A 22,853-nucleotide genomic window follows, 5' to 3' on the forward strand; every position below is an offset into this window, starting at 1 on the left:
CCCCCACCTCGCTACTAATCCCCACCCACATTCCCCTAAACTATCCCTTAAAAAGAAAGGAAAAGGAGATCATCAATTATATATAGAATGCAATGCTTCGGCCATGGAACCAATAATCATCACCGGAATGGATTGAGAGCTCAAACCTTCAAACCAACAATTGTCAAATATGGGCCCCATACTGTCCTATAAAATAGGAGATAGGTGGAAAAGGTAAGATTTCATCTAAAACACCTTTATATCAAAATAAACTTTTTCCTTTTACTGTTAACAATCAATTTTTGAAGCTATGGAATCAATTGGGGATTAAAAGGGTGGAGGATTGATTTGGAGTGGGGAAATTTTTATCTTTTAATCGAATGAAGGAAAAATATGAGATTCCTAATAATACATTTTTTTTGTTACTACCAAGTAAAAGTTTTCTTAACTGAAAGTTAGATTATAGTTTAACATTACCTAAAGCAGTGGTTCTCAACCTTTTTCTTTCCACTCACATACCACTTTAATAATCCCTATGCCATCACTGCTCTGTGATTCGTAAGGGGTTGCTTAAGGCGAACACCCCCTTATGAATCACAGAGCACTAATGGCATAGGGAATACTTAAAGTGATAAGTGAATGGAAAGAAAAAAGTTGAAAACCACTGATTTAATTGTACCTCATTGACTCATTATGTGCATGGCTTCGTAACTCCAAAGGAAATGGGCCAATGACAATTTTTCTCAAGCAAAGTTTTTCAGTAGCAGTTGAGTCTAGAGCGATGATTCTCAACTTTCCTTTCCCACTCACATCCCACCTTAAGCACCTTACAGAGCACCGATGGCATAGGGATTACTTAAAGTGGTATGTGAGTGGAAAGAAAAAGGTTGAGAGCCACTGACTTAGACAATCTGCTTTAGAGTTATTGCTTACTAAAGGAGATATAAATAAATTTATTTCTGAGATGCATTTAAACTTTTCTACCCTATTTTGCTTACCTGCATTACAAATGAATATTGCAGCCTGAATCGTAGGTTTAGCATCCTGTTTCGTTATTCGTCCTGTCTTGTTCCAAGATGTCAGCAGATTTAGTTTATCTTAGTATATAGACCATGTCCTACTGATGATTGAAAAGCTTTGAGCTCTTTTTGATTTCAATCACCACAAAGCTTTAAGCTGCTTGATATCATCAGTTCTTTATTTTCTTCATTATCTATGTCACTAGTTACCAAGATGTTGACAAGACAGCAGTAATATAACAAATGAAATCTGTTGCAAAATAACTTTTGGAAGCTCAGAGCTCTTTGACGTTGGCACTTACTTTTTATTGTAAACTAATAACTAATCATGCATTTAGTAAGAACTCAATGATGGAGAAACTCAGCAGGTCAAACAGTACTGAATGGAGCAAAGATAAAGATACAAAACCAACGTTTTGGGCTTGAGCACTTCATCAAGGTATGGACAAATGTTGGCAGACGTCCAAATAAAAGGGTAATTGTGGATGCGTGGAGGAGGAGAATGGTCGCAAAGGCGGGAAGCAATTGGTGGAGAAGGGAGGGAGAGGACAGCAGCAAGAAAGGGAAGGAGAGTTGACGGTGTGGGAAGGGAGAGCAGGTTAGCAGAAACCAGAGAAGTTGATGTTAATGCCATCTGGCTGGAGAGTGCCTAGACAGAAAATCAAGTGTTGGGCTTGGTGGGATAGTATGAGGCTACGGACAGACATCTGAGTATGGGATGCAGAACTGAAATGGTTGGCCACTGAGAGGTCCCTGTCACTGATGCGGACAGAGCGAAGGTGCTCAGCGAAGCGATCTCCCAATCTGTACCCAGTTTCTCTGATGTAGAGAAGGCCACAAAGGGAGCACCGGATTCAGTAAATCAATCCTGTGGATATACCAGTGAAGTTTTGCTTCACTTGAAAGACCTGGTTGGTCTTGAAAAACTGTGGTGAGGGAGGAGTTGTGGATACTAGTGTGACACCTCCTGTGGCCACAGGGGAAGGTGCGAGGGGGGCATTTGATAGGGAGGGATGAGTTCATGAGGGAGTCATGGATGGACCGGTCCCTGCAGAAGGCAGAGAGGGAAGGAGAAGTGATGTGTCTGGTAGTGGGATCCTGTTGTAAGTGCTGCAAATTCCAGAGGATAATGTGTTGGGTGTGGAGGTTCATGGGGTCATAGGTATGGACAAGGGGAATCCTGTGCTTGTTGCCTCTGGGGGCAGAGGAGGGCTCGGGCGGATGAATGGGAAATGAGGTGGGTAAGTTTTTAATAAAAGGTTAAAGGGGGAGGAGCATGGTCACAAAAGCAGGAGGTAATAGATGGAGAAGGGAGGGAAGACAGAGCAACAAGCACCCTTCCCTCTCGATTCACCCAGCCTGCCCTCCTCCCCTTCTCTCTCGATTCACCCATCCAGCCCTCCTTTCCTTCCCTCTTTATTCACCCAGCCATCCAACCTCACCTTGATCACTGCTGTTCCCTCCCTCCCTTCTCCACCAATCACCACCAGCCTTTGTGATGTCACCTCCCCCTTCACTCTTTAGTTTAAAATTTTGGATCTTAACCATGCATTTATATTTACTATGTCATACCGATGCAACCTCTATCATATAAATGTATAAATGAGATATACTAGCAGTGTATATACTAGGTGTTTCCCTATTTCATACATCATCTTTTCCCTCCTTATGACTTTTTTAGTTACTTTCTGACCCAGCTAGGTATATGGAATTTTGACTTCCCATCACTCATTCTAGAAGCTGGTTTACAACCTGATGCACCGCAAATCACTCAGGAAACTATTGTGGAGAAAGCAATAGGCTTTAATTCAGTTGAGAGCATAGCATATCCCTACTGTTCGGTTGTCCTACACTGAGTTGCAGGGGGCTGTGGATCAGCCACCTTTATACAGAAGCCTGTGGGGAAGGGCCATATGTACAACCGGCCAATAGGTATTGTTACGAGACCAGAGGATCCCAAAACCCAGCAGCAATAGATATTCAACATGACAAATGGCTACTTAAACAAAAGTTGCTTTTAATTATCTTTAAATATGAAAACAGAATCACAGTATAACTTATCACTATTGACTTAACTAACCTAACTTAACCCCCTTCTAATTCTAAGTGCACATATATGTAAATGTGTGTGTAAGTTCAGAAAGGTTCTCTGATTCACAGTTCAATCTCACTTCTCATTCCTCCAAGTTCACTGGTTGCAGGCAATTCTTATACTGTGCACAGAATTTCACATTTATAAAGTTCACCAGGCTTTGGTGCTCGAAAGGTAAATGCTTAACACTCAGGAAGGTTCTTGTCAGTTTTCAGAGAGAGATTTGTTGTTCCTTTTTAATCTTGCTGATGAAACTTTCCCCATCAGGGTTTTCCAGATGATAACCTCTTTCTTTCAGGTCACCACAGAGTTCCTTCTTGTTTCTCTTATTCCAAGTAAAACATTAGACAGCTAGTCCTCTCCTCCTGCATGACCCACAAGGGCTTTGACCAGGCTGAACCAAGAACACACAACCTGTCTTCTAAATGGGATTTTCCACAAGCTTGCCGGCTTGTCCTCTTCCAGTCCCAGCTGTTTCTGCTGGCTTTAACACTGTTCAACTGATCTCTGTGTGTGTGTGTGTCTCTCTCACAGAGTGAAAAAAGCTTGTTTTACTCTCTCTGCTTGCACAACCACATGACCCTCTTAGAATGGCAAGTTCCTTTCCAGATAATATGCAGCTCTGTCAAGATCTTTCATCTGTTGCCTTTTTGTAAACAACAATCCATTAGTGAAGTCTCTTGGGCACTCTCCAAAACTTTTGCAAAGGCTGTTGGACCGACATGTCTTACATGGAGCAGAGCTCCAGTATTTTAAATAAAATCTGTTTTAAAGTGTTTGTATGTGACCTACTCTAACAAACCTTTCCCAAGTTATCTCCAAAAAATATATCTATATACATTGTCAAAGTATGCTTGATCAGATCATTATACATCACAGTGGTTTACCACACACCCCAATTCCTGAATATCTGCTTTTCAAAGGAACACTGTTGAATGTCCTGGCATCCAGTGTTTTGCTTTCCTTCTGTGTTCAAAAAGTGCCAAAATAGAATTGAACATTTTTGCAATGTCCTTATCCAAAATGTCTCCTCCTGCATTCAACTGGCAAAATGTACCTGACAGTGGAAGGTGATGAGAAAGCCATGAATATAATTCACCCACTGTCTTCCAGCAGTCATCAACAGCTGGCTTCCAGATAATAATTCAGGGTAAAAGTTTGATGCTTGCCTTATTGACCCAACATTACTGATGAATAGTAATGGGAGGGTAAGAAGAAGTTGTGAAAAGCACGAAAGACCAAAAACTAAGAACAATGCATTTCTTGCTCAGTTCTACAAGGCTATAAACTGATACACATTAAAACCCCCTGTATCCGGCACATATGATAGATGCTGGAGAAGTGAATTTTACAGATTGCATATTGCATGCTTTGAACTGCTAGGGAGCACCCATTTGAAACTTTCATGTATTTTTCCTATTTATTTTCCACAATATTTTTTTTGCCAGTTGCTTGAGGCTGTTTGTTGTTTGAATTCCAGAGGGGGGAGATCTCCTCCAAATTTCAACCCTAGGTTTTCACAAAGAATTTTTTTTCTCTGCTTATCCATCAACCCCCTATTGATTAGAAAAAAAATATATAATGACCAGGAGAGGTCATTTTATAGATACATGTAGATCAGTGAAAGGCGTGGCATGGTTGGTGAGGTGGTTAGCACAGTGCTGTTAAAGCACCAGTGATCAGGACCATGGTTTGGATCCCATGCTGTCTCCAGCAATCTGCTCACGATTCCAGCATCAGCAGCTTTTGTGTTTCTCTCGATCAACCATGCCACACAGAGCCTTAAAGGTCGGCAGTCCTCTTGTTGTTTCCTATTTCTCATGTCATGTTGTAGCAGTTAGCACAACGCCTTTACAGCGCCAGCCATCGGGACCAGGGTTGGAATCCCACGCTGTCTAAAAGGAGTTTGTATGTTCTCCTTGTGTCTGCATGGGTTTTCCCTGTGGGCTCCTGTTCCCTCCCATCATTTGAAATGTACCAGGGGTGTAGTTTAATGGGGTGCAAATTGGGCTTCACAGACTCGTGCTGTTACCGTGCTGTATGTCTATAAATTAAAAAAAGATGTGGGCGGAGAAATTGCAGATGGAGTTTAATCTGAAGAAGTGTGAGGTGCTGCACTTTGGGAGGCCAAATATAAGAGGAGCATATAGAGTTAATGACAGGATTCTTAACAGTATTGATGTGCAGAGGGATATGGGAATCCAAGTGTTATGTCTCTGCATTACTTGGGAGGCTTCTTAAATAACTTAGAGATGCAAGATTCAAATAACAAAGGAGACTTTACTTAATGATGCCTTCCACCATCTCAGGAACCTGATCACACACAATCATAAACATATACATACACCCCATAGTGGTGCACTTCCATTACTAGAGCGAGAAGAGTGTATTCTTAAGCGGTTACAAAATAGTTCACATTATCCTGACTATATAACATCCCATCTTCTCAAGATAAAGAAAAAAATTAGTGTTCTTTCTCACTTTCTTTCCAGAGCAACTTAAGTAACTGAACTTGTATACTAATTTATTTACACAACTATTTTTAAATTATTCTTATTGATATCGCACTGATGGCAGTATGTTGCTTCGTCATCTTGTGGATTTGCATGCGACCGTTGAGCTCTGTGTTGCTGGTACACATGTAGATGATGTAGCTTGTTATGCTTCACCTGAAAATTGCTGTGTTTCAGTATTAGTGGTTGTGGTCTCTTCACTTGATACCTCACTTGATATTGGTGTTGCAGGCTTTGCTGGTATTAAAGCTTTCTGCTTCATCCCATCTTGTATCGGCCGAATGTGAATTCTGATCCTCCTCAGCCAAATGTCAGAGTCTGTCTCAACAATGTATGATCTTGGTGACTTAGCTTCTCTGATGACCTTTGCTGGGGTTCATGTTTTCACATGCTGCTCTTTGAAGAGTTCTGGCAATGTTTGTGCATGTTTGTTCTTCTGCTTTCCTCCTAGTCATCTGGAGGGTATATTTTGCTTGGCAGAGTTGTTTTATATCTCCTGCCATTTAGAGGTTCTGCCAGCGACTTCATGTCAGCCCTTAAAATTGTTGCTCGTAATGATAGAAGAGCTAGGTCTGAGTCATTTTTTTGTTTCATGATACTTAACTAGTGTGCGTTTCACAGTTTGCACTTGTCCTTCAATGAACCTATGACCTTTGGGGTAGTATGGGGATGATGTAGAGATAACAAACCATACTCTGCAGCCAGCTTTCAGAATTCTTGTGACTTGAACTGTTCCATTGTCACATATTACTTGCTTGGGTATTCCTTGTTCAGCAAAAGGTGCTCTCATTTCTGAGGTGATAGTTGTCGCTCTCAAGTCTTTCACCCTTTTAACGAATGGAAACTTAAGAGTAGTTACAGGCTACTATTGAATACCACTCTTGATACTCGGTGTACTCTTGCACAGTCCGTGAGTCTATGAAGCTTTCAGTAGAGCCTGTCTCGATTAAGCATTTAGTGGAAGGTCTGTCCTGGTCTAGGACCTTTGAGGTTAGGACCCCAGAGACTCCGTACTCCTCACTCAAGTGGCTCCCACTGTCCTGGGTTGCTCTGCGTGGGTAAGATGACGTCACCTCGTGGCACAGCAAGATGGCCGCCCTCCTTCCTCTAACGATGATAGCAGCAAGTTTGAATTTGGGTCATGGCAAGATGGCCGCCGACCCTTTCCCTGCCATTTCCTCACTGCCACCCTCCGTCAGTGTGTAGTGCAGCAAGTGGGTTCAGGTGAATTCGGGGCAGACGCCTTGGGGCTGGAATCGGATCTGGGAGTGGTGCAGTTCTTAGATTTCCCCGGGCTTCCCTTCGGGTGGCAAGCCCTCACCCAATGCCCTTTCTTGCCACAGCTGGAGCCCACCAAGTCTTTAACCGGGTAGCGAGGTCAGGGATGCTGGCTCTTGTCACAGAAAAAGCGCTCCCTAGCCTGGGAGCACGCCCTAGCTCGAGAAACGGCAGCCGTTAGTGCTGGGATAGCGGGAGCAGCTGGTCCTTGGAAGGCAGCAGCATACCTGGCTTGAATAGCGCTTCCATCGTTAGGGAATAAGCTAATAAAATTGTAGCGAGCATAAAATCTCTCACGACTGGAGGGAGAACAAGCACTTTTATTCGCTTAAAACTATGGATATAGGGTCTCACAGTCGTCTTCGGAAGGGTTCTGGCTTTAGGCGGGAGAACAGGGTTATATGTGAGCAGATGGGGACGGGGCCAGCCATCAGCACAACACCCTACTAGTGAATCCCAGTTCACTGCTCTTGGGTAGACAGTAAAAATGCCACATGCAAGGGAACATGCAATTACAGTGAGCAGGGGTGGAAATTTAAAGGAGATGTGCAAGAGAGTGTTATGTGTCTAGACCAGGCTGGAGCCTTCTAGATAGACACATGAATATGCAGGGATTAGAGGGATATTCATCATGTGCAAGCACCAGAGCTTTAGTTTAATTTGATACCTGGGCTGAAGGACCTGTTCCTGTTCAAAAAACCTTCTTGTAATTCAATCTAATAGGGTTTGATTCCCAAGCACTGTATCACTCTTCTTGTTTTGATTCGTCCTGAAATTACCAATTTTCCCTTCATGAACTCCCAGTAAACCTGTGTCACTATCACTAGCTCCACCTCCACAGAAATGATCTGACCTCCTGAGTGTTTCCAGCACTTAGGATTTCATTTCAGATTTCCCATGGCTTGCTTTCATCCTGTCGCGAACGAGACCACCTCACTCGGCTGGCAACCCTCTCCGGCTCTTGATTATATGGAGAGGTAGCTGGTTGCATTCAGTGATGGAGGGAAAGCAATTCCTGTTTAGATCACAAACGTTTTGGCCCTACCTCACAGTGGTTTGCTTTCTGCAACAATCTGGACAAACTGTTTCAGAGCTCAATGTAATGTGTACTGACAGAACTGAACGAACATGTGGCAGACTGAGTGAGCACATTGCCACTCATGTTGATGTGTTCTCTCAGACTGTGGCTAGCCTTTCATTTATTCTGTCTTGACCTCATTATAGCATGTCAAAATTCATCCAAAAATAATTACGTAATTGCAGAAAGGGGGAGAGGGAGAGAGATCATCCTCTCAGCTTGTTGGTTTTGCATAATTACATCCCAAGTCAACCAATGAAGAATACTGCCAGGTTGCAATCTTGACAATTGTTCTTGAGTACCTTTCACTTCAGAGTATTTTGATTGGATTCACCTAATGCTAGCCACTTTCCCTGAAAACACTCCATCTCCATCTCCACAAGGCATTGGTGAGGCCATATTTGAAATACTGTGTGCAGTTTTGGTTGCCGAATTACAGGAAGGATATAAACAGTATAGAGAGAGAGAGTGCAGAGGAAGTTTATGAGAATATTGCCAGTGTTTCAGGGTTTGAGTTACAGGGAAGGGTTGAGCAGGTTGGGACTTTATTCCCTGGAGCGTAGAAGGTTGAGGGGTGATTTGTTAGAGGTATTAATAATTATTAGGGGGAAAGATAGAGTCAATGGGGATAGGCTTTTTCCATTGAGAGTGGGGAAGATTCAAACAAGAGGGCAGAAGGGGAAAATTTAGGGGAAACATGAGGGGGAATTTCTTCACGCAGAGGGTATGGAAAGAACTTCCGGCAGTGGTGGCAGAAGCGAGATTGATGTTAATATTCAAGGAAAGGTTGGATAGGTATATGGACGGGAGAGGCGTGGAAGGTTATGGGCCAAATGCGGGTCAGTGGGACTAGGAGGGAGAGATGTTTGGCACGGACTGGTAGGGCTGAACTGGCCTGTTTCTGTGCTGTAAATGGTTATATGGTTCTTCCCCTTGAGCATTCTCTTGCAATTCCTTACCTTCACCCAAAGACAAGCACTTTAAAAGTCATTTTCCTATCCTTTTGCTTCTAAAAAAATGTCTACTTTCTGCTGTAGCACGAAACGGAATGAGGGTAACACCCCCCCCAAAAGGCCAACCTAGCCAATGAGGGTATAATCCTTCTGAATTATAGGGATCAAGCTAAAATTGGAAATAAGGCCAAAGATGAGCTCACCCATGATCTTATTGAATATCCAAGATCAGGGCTAAAAGGCCTATCCTTGCACCTACTTTGTGAGATTCGTTCTGAGATACAAGATTCTACAAGTTGCAAGTCTATACCTTGCGAGGTGTCTGAGGTACTTCACGGAAATCTCTTGAAAATTTGTACCGTGGAGAGCATTCTAGCTGGTTATATTGCTGCCTTGTTTGGAGGCACCAAATCTCATTGAAAGAATAACCTCCTGAGGGTTGTTAACTTGGCCTACAGCATCACAGGCACCAGACTTCACTCCATCGAGGACATCTACATGAGGCGGTGTCTTAAAAAAGCAGCCTCTATCCTCAAACCCCCACCACCCAGGCCACGCCCTCTTCACTCTGCTACATTCAGTTAAGAGGTTCAGGAGCCTAAAGACGAGCACTCAACAGCGCAGGGACAGCTTCTTCCCCACTGCCATCAGATTCCTGCATAATCACTGAACCAAAGACACTGTCTTGCTATTCGTGCACTATTATTTTAATTTTTTTAATTTATAGTAATGTTGTCAGATGGTTATATTATGAATGTTTTCACTAAGATCCTGCTGCAAACACCAAGTTTCATGACTTGTTCATGACAATAAATCCCGATTCTAATTTATAAAAGACCCACATTCTGAGAAAGAGATTAAGGAAGCTAGAATTCTCAAGTGATTTTTATAGACTCTGGCCTGCACTGTTCAAATGTGCAATCAATTAAATTTATAATGCAAATCTACTCATACAAGAAACTCAACAAGCCAAAGAATGCCCTCTTGAATTCTCTGAAAGACATATGAAATGAATTTGAATGAAGATACACTCATCTCACATCGAATCTTGTGGGCTGAAAGGTAGATTTCCCAATAGTTACACATAACTTACAGGCATTCAGTGTGTTGACTAATGGGAAGGATAAACTGTGATCAAATCTGTTAGCTTTCTGTCGTACCCAGAATCCAACCCATTTTCCTGATTAAAGTTTCTCATAGTTGAAATTTAATGTCAGAGTAACATGACATTGCATACAATTCCTGGAGTCTTTATGCTGCAGGCCAGGCAGAATTTCTACTTACCAGTAGTGCAAAAACTGTACTCAAGCAAAGATATATATGCAAATGAGAGAAATGTAAATAAAGAATAAAATGTAAACAAACTGAATGTGAAATACAGAAAATAAATATTTAATAATAAATAATGTGCAAAGTGAGAGTCCTTAAATGAGTCTCTGATTGAGTTTGTTGTTGAGGAGTCTGATGGCGGAGGGGTAGCAGCTGTTCCTGAACCTGGTAGTGCGAGTCTTGTGGCACCTACACCTCTTTCCTGATGGCAACAAAGAGAACAGAGCGTGTGGTGGGTGGTGTGGATCCTTGATGATTGCTGCTGCTCTCCAATGGCAGTATTCCATGTATATTTTCTTGATGATGGGGTAAGGTTTGCCTGTGAAGCATTGGCCTTTTGCAGTGCTTTCCACTCAGAGATTTTGGTGCCTTCATTCCAAGCTGTACAAAAGGCAAAGGAGGAAAAACCCAACACCCAACCCCAACCAACCAATTTTCCCCTGCAACCGCTGCAATCGTGTCTGCCTGTCCCGCATCGGACTTGTCAGCCACAAACGAGCCTGCAGCTGACGTGGACTTTTTACCCCCTCCATAAATCTTCGTCCGCGAAGCCAAGCCAAAGAGAGATTCCAAGCTGTAATACAGCACACTTTCCACTACACATCTGTATAGGTTTGGCAATGTTTACAACGTCACACTAAAACCTCTGCAAACTCCTGAAGGAAATAGAGGCACTGACGTGCTTTTTTCATGATGTCGTTTGTGTGTTGGGTACAGGCAAGATTCTCCGAACTAGTGCCTCCCAAGAACAAATTTGATCACCCTCTCCACCTCTGATCTCCCCAATGATCACTGGATTGTACGCCTCTGGTTTCACGCTCCTAAAATTCACAACCATTTCCTTGGTTTTGGTTACATTTTGAGTGAAAGGTTGTTAGTACAGCATTCAGCCAAACCGATGACAAAATTTGATTTACCACCACATCCATTTTCTTTGTGTCCTTACAATTTACCAGTGTTCATGCGTGCTCAGTGCCCAGCTATATAATCACCTCCATCAGGTGCAAACGCTTTTGTAAACCTCAATCGCCTTTACATTTTTTTGTTCTTTAACCCTCCCCTTCTTTCTGCAGTCCAAATGGTATCCATTTTTTAAATTGATTTTTAGAATAAGCCAATAAATGTCTTCCAATACTCCTGCATCCACATTTATCTCTAAGAGCACATCCACAGGTTCCTCATTGCCAGGGACTGAGACAGTAGATATAAGATCAACAACCCTATTTCTGGTTCAAGTTTGTGCAGGTGTCATGTGTCTTTTTCTGCTAATTACAGTGCATTAGTCCACCAGCTACATGACATTATGATCCTTATAGTTGCTGGCTGACCCTTCCAACCTCATCCTACTCCTGAATCCCACATTCTTCCAATGGCACCGTTCTTTCTGCTTTCACTCCCATTTTGACTCTAGCCAAAATGCCTTTGAAAGCTGCCGTCATCTCCATTCTTTGCTTTCCTAATATTATCATATTAAATGACAGAAAAACTGCACAGCCCATTCCTGATTCTCATCTTATATTCTCACTGTAGGGTTTTGACCACTGCTTGTCTCACACCTTGACCCATCTCCTGGGAGTTGAGAAGTGGCTCAGAAACAGAGCTCTCATCGCCGTAAATGTATGTATGGGCAAGGAAAGTAAAAGCCGCAAGACTTTTTTGTCCAGCCAGTTCCTGACTTGAAGCATTGCCTAATATTTGATGTGCCAGCTGGGTTTCTGATGAACATTGCAATTTCTTGGCTGTAACACGAAATTAAAAAAAAACATTTCAGTATTTTTCGAACACTGATGCAACGAGGCACACCCTAAAATGAAGTTTTCGTTTGTCTGAGATATTGGTGCAACTTTCCCAAGGGGAGAATTAAGATTCTCAAATCTATTAGAGGCTGCGTCAACGGCCTCTGTTAAAGAAGCATCAATAATCATAACAAATGACGAAAGAAGTTGGTGAAAACAGAAGTTCTGTGCAGAAGCCTGATTCAAAGCCTGTGTGGGTTAATCATTCCTTGTAGATTGCCATGAGGTTTTAAAATGCATAAGGCTATGGTATGTTCAGATTGTTGTATAAAGACAAAGGTCACAGGAGAAAATGTGAGGAAGTTCTGAAATAAAGATACATTCATCCATGCTCTTCTGATATTGTTTTGGTTGAAAAGTCTCTGAAAATGAAGCTGAATTATTTACTTTATATTCCATTATGTTACTAACAATATGTTATCTTATTTTTTTTTGTATCCAACCCACAGTGAACAGATGGCCCCTTTTACTTGAGCTTCAATATCAAGTACAGTTGCTGCCTGACGCCAAAACCTCCCGCCACTCCATAGTCTCCATTCTAATTATTTATGTTGGTGAAACACAGCAGGATTTTTTATCAGTTGGATGGTGTCTTAATAAAGGAAAACACGTCAACATATTGACATCGTGTTCAAGGGGAAATTTTGCCACATATAAAACTGTTCAGAGGGGATTTGAACAGCTTTGGCCCAGTGCCAAATGGTGACCTGCTTGTGTTCCTTTACCAAGTTCACTCAGGGTTCCAATGTTCCTGGTTGTGTAATGGTAATTAGAGGGACTTATTAAAAAGTCAAATAAGCTTGAATACATTAGTATTGACGTACGGCCTGATGATTTCCAGAAGGAAATGACAAGAAGGACAAAGAGGTGGGCTGCTTGGAGAGAATAGCCACCTGAATAGAAGTGATTGAAATTAAGAGTTTGGCCAGGATCAACTCATCGGAGTGAAAGGGTTATCATATGAGGAGTGTTTGACAGCTCTTGGCCTGAATGTGTTGGAAAATGAGGGGGTGGGGGGGGAGTGGGGGAGAATCTCAATGAAACATTTTGAATATTGAAAGGCATGGGCAGATTTAATTCCCAGCCTAATTCTCCTTCCAAATTACAACAGTCCTTGTGCTGTTATTAAGTCGGGAGTTCCAGAATTTTTGACCTAGGAATGAGATAGGAATGATAAGATACTTTCAAGTCAGTGCAGGAGCAAACTAATCTTGATTTTGAAAAGTTGAATGAGATTTTATCTTTGGTGTGATCAAGGATGAGGGAGCAACTTAGTAGAGGTGTATACAATTAGGAGAGCCATAGATGCAATGAACAACTGATACCTTTTTATTCCCAGGGTGGCAATGGCCAAAACCAGAGGACTTCTGTTTAAGGTGAATAGAGGAAATTTTAGGGGAGATGTTAGAGGAAAGTGGATTTTTGGAGTACATCACTGGGGGTGATGGTTGATGCAATAGGGACTCTTAGATAGGCATATTTATGTAAGAAAAATGGAGGGTTATGGGCTACGAGCAAGAGAAGGGTTAGATTAATGTGGAGTACCACGTTATGGGCCGAAGAGCCATACTATGTCCTATGTTCTAGATTTTCCAATGAAAGGTTAATGAGTTTGAATCTTAACTCTCCATTGATCTCTTGAATGTCCTCCAACATCTGACTTACTTCCCATTTCCAATATCTGCAGTTCTTTGGATCAAAATGGGAAGTGACTTGCGAGGAGAATTTGTAGGAGTGGTATCTCTATGCCTCTGTTGACTCTACAAGTCAAGGAGGTATTTTTGAATTTTCCTCAAGGTGTGATTGCAGTCCATTTTGCATAAAGCAGTAGAGAGCATGACAAATAAATCATCTCTTTTACCCCAGATAGACCATTCTTTTTTTTTTGCATTGCTGTTGGTTCCTACAAACAATTCACTAATGGTGACTCTTTGTCTGCCTTACGGAAGGCAGAAGGCAATTTCAGAATCAGAATTTATTGTCATGAGCAAGTCATGAAATTCAGTGTAGAGCAACCGTTTATATTATAACCATCTTACAACAATAATATAAAAAATAAACAGAAAAATAATAGTGCACGAAAGTAAGGCAGTGCCTTTTGTTCATTGATTATTCAGGAATCTGAGGGCAGCGGGGAAGAAGCTGTCCTTGTACTGCTGAGTGCTCATCTTTAGGCTCCTGTACCTTTTCCCCAATGGGGAGGAGTGAAGAGGGCATGGCCTGGGAGGTGGGGGGTTCTTGACGGTACACATTTAGAAGTTTTTGAGAGTCTTTGGTGACACCGAATCTCCTCAAGCATCTCATGAAGTATAGCCGCTGGCGAGCCTTCTTCATGATTGTATGAACATGGAGCCTCCAGTACAGATCCTCAGAGATGTTGACACCCAAGGATTTGAAGTTCTTAACCCTTTCCACTACTGAGCCCTCGATGAGGATTGTTCCCCTGATGACTCCCTCCTGAAGTCTACAATCCTTGGTTTTTCTAACGTCAAGCACAAGGTGCTGTGACATCACTCAAAGAGTGATCTATCTCCCTCCTGTACATTTCCTCATTGTTCTTTGTGATCTTGCCAATAAACTTGTAGATAGCATTAGAATTGTGCTTGGCCACACAGTCATGGGTGTATAATGAGTAGAGCAGTGGGCTAAGCACGCATCCTTGTGTAATATTATATACTCTATAATATTACATGACAATAAGGGATACTTGAATCTTGAAGTATTTAAATATTCAGCCACACCTGATCACATTTGCTGAGCAATTTTCCTTGCCACCAGCTCTCATCACGAGAGTCTTTCTGCTTCTTGCCGCTGACAGTTTCCAAGGCAGTTTCCTAATCCAGGGATCCTGGCTGTGTTCTTGCCAGCAGAATCACTAAAGCAAGTTCCGATGTCCTCAATACAAAACCTTCACTTCTTTTTGAAGATTCGAAAGCTAGCTTTAAAGAAATTCAACATTCGAGCTAACCCACCCTGAGCAGTATCAATCAGTCTCCATAGTTCACCTTGAATAGTCAAGTAAAAACTTGATCAAGAAAATAGATCTGACCTCCTGCTAACATGATCAGGATAGTGTCCTGCTAACTGGTCACTAGATTTATGAGATAACCAAACATCACTCACAGTATCTCACGCCGTTGCTCCATATAATTAATCCCTCGTGTGGAAAAAAATATGGAAAATATAATATTGCCAATTAAAGTTAAAAGAGACAACAGTGCTCTCGAAGCAGCAAAAATTAAAAATAAAGACAGGAGCCAGATAGAAAATATGGGGTGGAACCTACAACTTCATAGAGGCCAGATAATTGGTAATATTGAAGCATCGTGTCTTCAGTGGAATGAAAACTTGTATGGATTGGGCAAACCATCCAATCCCTGCTGATTAAACAAAGACTCACTGTTGTTATTGTAGAAATCATGCTTTTCCTTCCCAACCACACAAGTGTTCAATCTTCCTCCACCAATCTCGATTACTGGGCTGTCGAAGGCATCATAATTCTTCCTAATCTTGTTATTATCTGCATATGCACCACCCTACACAAATACCAATCTATGAATGGGATCATTAGATCATTTATCTGACCTTCTGCTCTTTATCAGAAGATTTGGTGCCAATTAAATGCCCCACATAGTGTTCTGTTTGAAAACAGCACAGAGCAGGAATTCTGCTGCTCTGTGTTGCACAGCACTAGTGCGAAGAGCCCATATATTCTAAGTCATTAAGACATTTTCCACAGGGTAAACACTTTAGAGATTTATTAAATCATGAAATCATATTTTCAAGCATTGCACAGAAAGAAATATGCGAACAAGCTTTAACAATTGTCATAGAGTCATAGAATTGTGCGGAGTGTACAAATGGGGCCTCCAGACAACCATATCCAAGCAGACCTTTTTACTCCAGTGATATTAGGATGACATCCTTCCATGTCTTGCTTATTGAAATGCCCATCAGAAAATCTCAAATATCGTGATTGTGTCTGATTTCACAGGCAGTGAGTTCCACGTATCAACCATTCTCTGTCAAAATACATTCCTTTCAATCCCCTGTAAAGCTCCTTCATCTCACCTTAAACCTATGCCATCTTGTTTTTTGATTCTCCCAAAGCAGAAAAAAAATGTTCTGTCTATCTACCGTGTCTATACTTAGAATAAGTTTACTACCTCTGTCAGGTTACCTTTGGGCTTCCTTCACTCCAGGGAAAGCAAACCCAGCCTTATCTCCTTATAACTAAAGTCTCCAGTCCATGAAATAGTCCGATGAATCCCCTCTGTTCCATCTCAACCGCAGTGACACCATTCCTTTAGTTTGGTGACCAGAACTGCACACAAACTGCTGCTTTAACCACGTTTCATAAAGTTGCAAAATAATGTCTCAACTTTCATTTTCTCTGTCTCAAACTATGAGGATAAGCATGTCTCCTTCATCACCCCATCCATCCAATTTTCCATTTTCACAAAACGGTGGATTTGAAGCCCAAGATCCCTCAATTCATCAACATTCCCCACCATTTACCCTATATGCCCCATTTCTGAATGACATCCGAGGTGCCACATCAATGCTTGTTGGGAATAAATTCCATCTGCAAACACACTGCTAAACACTCTATTTGATCTATATTGTGTAGTAATCTTGGACAACCTTCATTGCTGTCCACAACACCACCAACTTTCATGACACCCGTAAAATACTATTTATACATTTTCCTCTAAAAACAGCTCTGGAATTAAATATGATTTCATTCAAGAACATTCTAATTACCATTTTAAATTATTTTTATTCATTCATTGAAAAACTTGGGGTGTAGGTGCAACCATAATGCTATAACCCTATATAATCGTATAACAATCACAGTTTGGAAACAGGCTATCTCGCCCCCCCCCCCCCCTCTAGTCTGCACCGATTTAAATGATCTTCTCTAGTCCCACCTACCTGCTCCCTGTCCATAACCCTCTAATCCCCTCACATCCATGTGCTCATCCAACCTTCTCTTAATTGACGAAATTGACCCTGCTGCAACCACGTCTCTCGGAAGGTCATTCCACTCAGCCACCACTCTCTGAGTAAAGAAGTTCCCCTCTCATTTTACTTTTAAACTATTTCCCCCTAACACTTAAATTATGACCCCTCATTCCAATCTCACCTCCCCTCAAGGGGAAGAGCCTATTCACATCTACTCCATCTATCCCCTTCATCATTTTAAATACCTCAATCAAATTCCCCCTCTATGAGAAAGGGAGTTCCAGGATTTTGATCAAGAGACGGCGAATGAATGAATGGTGATATATTTCTGTGGTGCGCGGTTTTGGGAGTCAATTTCCAAGTGGTGGAGCATCCATTGCTTTTGCTGCCCTTGTCCTATAAGGTGGTAGAGGTTGTGTACTGGAAGGTGCTGGGTAAGTTATTGCAATACACTCGAGAGATGGTACAATCTGCTGCTACTCTGCATCACTGGTGGAGTGAGTGAATAGTTGTGGATGGGCAGCCTGAAAAGCTGGTTTCTCCATCTTCCATTGTCATCCAGCCCCTTGAGAGTTGTTCAAACTCCATTCATCCAGGTATGTAATGTGCATTCCAACACATTCATGACCTTAGCTTTGTAGAGGGTGGACAGGCTTTGGGGAGATAGCTTGTGAGTTGCATGCTGTGAGATTTATAACCCCTGATTTGCTCTTGTAGCAACATGGTGTATATATGGATAGTCTGGTTCAGTTTCTGGTCAACATTAACCAGATAGTTGGTGATTCTGTGATGATAATGTCATTGAATGTCAGGGAATCCTCGTTGGATTTCTTCTTACTGGGTTTCTCCTGTTGGCCTCATCAGTAACCATGAGTCACATAACAGAGAAGCAGAGGAATATCTCTTGATATGATCCGAGAGTAACAACTTGAATCTTTCAAGGTGGACCAGACAAAGGAGATGATCGTGGAATTCAGGAGGACGAGGAACGAGCACCCTCCACTACACATGAATAGCTCCGTGGTAGAGAGAGTGGAGAGTGCCAAGTTCCTTGGGTTCACTTAACTAGTGACCTATCATGGACCCACAACAGCTCCTCATTTGCCAGGAAGGCACAACAGCGACTGCACTTCCTGAAGAGACTGCAGTGGGAAAGGCTAATGGCCGCTATCATGTTAACCTTTTACTGGAGCCCTATCAAAGGCATCCTGGTCCACTGCATCACAGTGTGGCAGGGTTACTGCAGAGAAATGGATTGAAGGTCAATGCACAGGAGCATTAGAGCAGAGGAGAGGATCTCTGGAGTCTCCTTCCTTTTCCCTCCACCCCCTCCACCCCCCCCCCCCCCTCACAGCGATGTGAAGATGGCACACAAAATCATTTGAGGACCCCTTACACCTCCCACAGAGCAAAAAGAAACAGGAGTATCACAGCCAGCACCATCTGGCTGAGAAAAAGCTTCTTCCCACGGGCAGTGAGAACGCTGAACGACCGAAGGAACTGCTCACAGTGACCATCCGAGGCTCTCGTAGTCTCCAAACAGTATTTATGTATTTATATGAATACTTGTCCCGAATATGAATTGCTTGTCTGTATGTGTGTTACGTCTGACTGTGGGTCTGCATGTTTTGCACCGAGGACTGTAGAACACTGATTTGGCGGGTTGTAGCTTTGCAATCAGATGATATTAAACTTGACGTGTGGCCTGTATGTTAATTGCCATCGATCAGCCCAAGCCTAGATACTGTCGAAGTTTTGTTCCACTTGGTTGCGAACTACTTCTTTCGCTGAGCAATGGAGAATGGCACCAGACAGTGTGTGATCATCATTGAACACCCCTACCTCTGACCTTACGGTAAAAGGTCAAGGATAAAGCAGCTGAAGATAATTCATTCAAGGACACTTCTCTGAGGCACTCCTGCGGATTTATCCTGGGGCTGAGATGATCCTCTAAGCACCATGACCACCTTCCTTTGTGTCAGGTATTATTCCAACCACGGGAGGGGTTTCCCCCAAGTCACTCTCCTTCAACAAACTTCCGAGCCTTTTTTTTTAAATTAAAAATGGTAAATCTTAGTTTTGTGACTGCAAAAGAACTTGACATATATTAACAATCTGGATGATGGGGTGGTAAATTGGGTGAGTAAATATGCGGATGATACAAAATAGAGGGAGTTGTGGATGGTGAAGAAGGTTTTCGGGGACTGCTTGGAGGAGCGGACTGAAAGGTGGCAGATGGAGTTTAGATAAGTGTGAGGTGCTTCATTTTGGGAGGAATAATCAAAAAACAGGACATGTGCGGTGAAGGAGAGGGTATTGAGGAATGCAGAGGAACAGAGGGATCTTGGAATAACGGTTCATCGTTCCTTGAAGGTTGATTCTCATATAGATAAGGTGGTGAAGAAGGCTTTTGCTATGCTGGCCTTTATAAATCAAAGCATAAAATACAGGAGCTTTAAGGTGATGCCGAGACTGTACAAGGCATTGGTGAGGCCAAATTTGCAGTTCTGGTCCCCAAATTATAGGAAGGATATCAATAAGGTCGAGTGGGTGCAGAGAAGATTCACTAAAATGTTGCAAAGATTGCAGTATCTAGAATACGGAGAAAGATTGAGTAGACTAGAATTTTACACATTGGAGCGTAGAAGGTTGAGGGGGGATTTGATAGAGGTATTTAAAATTATGAGGGGATAGACAGAGTAGATGTGAATAGGTTTTTCCCTTTGAGGTTAGGGGAGATTGGAACAAGGGGACATGTTAGGGGGCAAAAGTTTAGGAGTAACATGAGAGGAAGCTGCTTCACTCAGAGAATGGTGGCTGAGTGGAATGACCTTCCGGAAGAGGTGGTTGCAGCAAGGTCAGTTTTGCCATTTAAGAGAAGGTTGGATGAGTGCGTGGATATCAGGGGATTGGAGGGTTATGAACAGGGAGCAGGTAGGTGGGACTAGTGGAGTTCACTTAAATCGGTGTGGACTAGCGAGGCTGAGATGGCCTGTTTCCATACTGTAATTGTTATAGGGTTGTAAAGTTATATATAATTTTGAAAGATATTGATTTAAAAAGCTCTGTCTCCCATTTTGAAATCTTTCCAATATAGTGTTTCATTTAATTTCCTTACTATGGTAATGTTCCAATCAGATTAATCGTAGCCCATCAGCAAGTGGCTTATGGCAATCACAGGCAAGTGGAAAGTAGGCCATATTATTTCTGCAGGCCTCCCGTGAGTGTCCAATAATACCTGCTGATATCAGGCAGACAGCCCACATTTTTATGCATTAATCCTCTAGTGATGATAGAACGAAATCAGAACTTAGAAGGATCAGTATGATCCTAATCCACATATAGCTGTCTATGCATGATTTCTGATGCTTTTGTTATGATTTTGATATTGTTTAATACTTATAAAACCATAATCCAGTAAGAATCTATTGTTTGTATTACTGTAAGACATTATCCTTAAAGAATAAGTCTAAATGCAAAATTAAACTATCCTCTCTGTCAATAAATTATTCAGCAACAATTGCAGTGTTGGATATCGAGCTTTGTTTTTAATCATGTGGACTAATAAGACCCCTGAGAGTAATCTTCCAGCAATATCCCCAGTAAACAAGATCATATCTCTGTAGGTCACCTGCCTTAACCTTCTGTCGAATTACAGCTCCACTGGCCATTCTGATTGCTTCAATCAAAACAGCAGATTTGAATATCCAGGAGAGTTTCCAGTAAAACCTTCAAAAAAAAATGATTTATTCTCGCACGAGGAAATTACATTTGCTGGCTTGACTCTGTATTTGGCATGCAATATGCTTCATTATCCTGTGCTCCAGCTATTCAGTTCATCAGTAAAAGCGAAACAAAGGGGAAATCCGAAGAGAAAAATACAGTTGCAGGCTGAACATTCAATTCGCCTTCAAACCGCACTTTGCTTTCTGCTAATTTTCCCGATTTTTCTTTCCTTGTGCGAGTGTCTGCCTACTGCTTATCTATTCACTCGGTGCAGGCAGCAGGAAAGTGGAAAGCAATATTCCATCACAATTTGATCATTTGACTATAAATTTTTTGCCAGATAATGCTGCCCTGAATGAAGGCTTCACTCTCCTACCACATGTTGTACGTGTAAAGCTGTGTATGGCTGTTAAGAATAAATGGAGGACAAGGCATAAATAAAAATTAGATATGAGTAAGTGAATTTCTGTAGGTATAAAACAGACTACTAGCTTTTATCATTTGGAATGGAAAAGCTGTATCCTTGTGCTATGTGCAGTGAAATCCCTGCTGCCCACTCATTCGCACTGCAATAATTAGAAAATAAAATTCATATCAATACACTAAAACCCTTGGTATCTAGCACCTACGGGGATTTGTAGATGCCGCATATTTGAATTTTCTGATTGTTTGAGATTGCATATTGCCTGATTGGTGAACTAATGGCAAGATGCACTAATTTTAAACTTTCATTTTTTTTCAACGACCGGCATTTATTTTCCGCAATTTGTTTGTGGCTTGAATTCCAGATTTAACAGGTACTGATTTTTTTTTCAAATATAACAATACCAAAACATTTCCAAAACAGGAAAAGCTGGCAGCACATTGCATTTTAAATCTGTGGAGAGACCAACAGAGTTCATTTCATTTTTTTTAAATTTAGACATGCAGCATGGTAACAGGCCATTTTGGCCCACAAGCCCGTGACGACGAACTTACACCCAATTGACCTACAACCCCCGGTATGTTTTGAAGAGTGGAAGGAAACCGGAGCCCCCGAGGAAAATCACAAACATGGGGAGAGCGTGCAAACTCCTTATAGACATCATGGAAATCGAACCCCAGTCCTAATCGCTGGCACTGTAAAGGTGTTGCACTAACTGCTACACCAACCATGCTGCCCATGTTTTGGGTCAAGGGCTATTCATCTGAATGTGAAAAACATGCAGGGAGAAGAATTGGAATGAGTAGAGGGAATGTCTACAGCAGGGCACCAGAAACGTGGAGAACACCCCCTGTTTGAGAAGGAGAAGCAGAGGAGATGACCCACGGGATGATGCCCTTGGCGGTGGACCAGTAAGGGGCTTTGAGGCTGATGAACACACAGGAGGCAGGTTGTCAGTGGATCGACCCCCACAGGATGCGGGCTTCTGTGGTCAAAGGACTCACTCCAGGCCGTGGACTGCTGGAGAATGGCTGAAGGGGTACCAGGTACCAGAACCAGTAGGCGAGAGGGAGCTGAGGATGCTGAGAGCTTCCTGATCATGTCAGAGTTGTGCATCTAGAACTCAGGTTTCTGATGGTTCAAACTGAAGGCTGTGGGGCTGCAGAGTCTGTGGGAGAACTGGAAGAGAATCCATGGACACGGTGGTTGGGGGGGGTGGGGGGTGGGAGGGGGAAATCACTCTTTTGCTTCTGTTTCTCTGGCTGTAAGTGGCGCTGGGCAATTTATGCTGAAAAGCAAATCTTGATTGTCTTACAGTAGACTAAATGAACTTTCATGTAACATCACATTTTCAGTTTTATTACAAGACAATAAAATAATTTTGAATCAATAGACTGCAAATCAAATGAATTACAGTAACATTGTAGAGTCCCGCTACCCAGGAGGTGACCCAATACCCAAAATGGTGGACAAACACAGCGATCTCACAAAGCCTGCACAGCGGGAAACAGCGAACATAGGCTGGAACATCGACCAATCAGCAGCCAGCACTCCGGTGACATCACTTCCGCCGACGACGGCGGGAAAACCAGGCCCAGTAGCAGGAAGCTTGGTCTATATAAGCAAGGGCAGAAAGAGCAATAAAATCAGTCTTGACTACAGTCACATCGAGTGTGCATCATTCTTCTGCTCTCTGCTGCA

Source organism: Narcine bancroftii, chromosome 3 (genome assembly GCF_036971445.1).
Source record: "Narcine bancroftii isolate sNarBan1 chromosome 3, sNarBan1.hap1, whole genome shotgun sequence".
NCBI lineage: Eukaryota > Metazoa > Chordata > Chondrichthyes > Torpediniformes > Narcinidae > Narcine > Narcine bancroftii.